This window comes from Eimeria tenella, genomic scaffold (genome assembly GCF_000499545.2).
Source record: "Eimeria tenella Houghton genomic scaffold, Eth_scaff2925, whole genome shotgun sequence".
Classification (NCBI taxonomy): Eukaryota; Apicomplexa; class Conoidasida; order Eucoccidiorida; family Eimeriidae; genus Eimeria; species Eimeria tenella.
The window spans coordinates 1,363-1,566 of record NW_013542802.1 but is presented as its reverse complement, the minus strand read 5'-3'; the positions used below and the strand labels follow the sequence as shown (position 1 = coordinate 1,566).

The 204-nt window shown below is 71.6% G+C and overlaps 1 protein-coding gene across 1 annotated transcript in view; it reads left to right on the top strand.

Annotated features, from left to right (window-relative positions):
* Window positions 1–204, top strand: part of ETH_00034090 (uncharacterized protein) — a gene marked incomplete at both ends in the record, with an annotated part of 2,004 nt that overhangs the window by 774 nt on the left and 1,026 nt on the right. The gene's annotated exons all lie outside the window — the stretch shown is intronic.

The window sequence follows — 204 nt, the reverse complement described above, 5'->3', positions numbered from 1 at the left end:
CCCCCACCTGCAGCAGCTGCAGCAGCTGCAGCGGCTGCAGCAGCTGCAGCAGCTCCGAGCAGCCCAAAGGCTGGGGCCTCCTGCAGTGCCGGGAGGCCGTAGAAGCCCTGGCAGCAGCTGCAGCTGCAGCACTAAGCCGAAGACGACTGGGGGCCCCCGGGGGCCCCCAGCAGCCTGCAGCTGAGGGCAGCAGCGGGGGTCTCA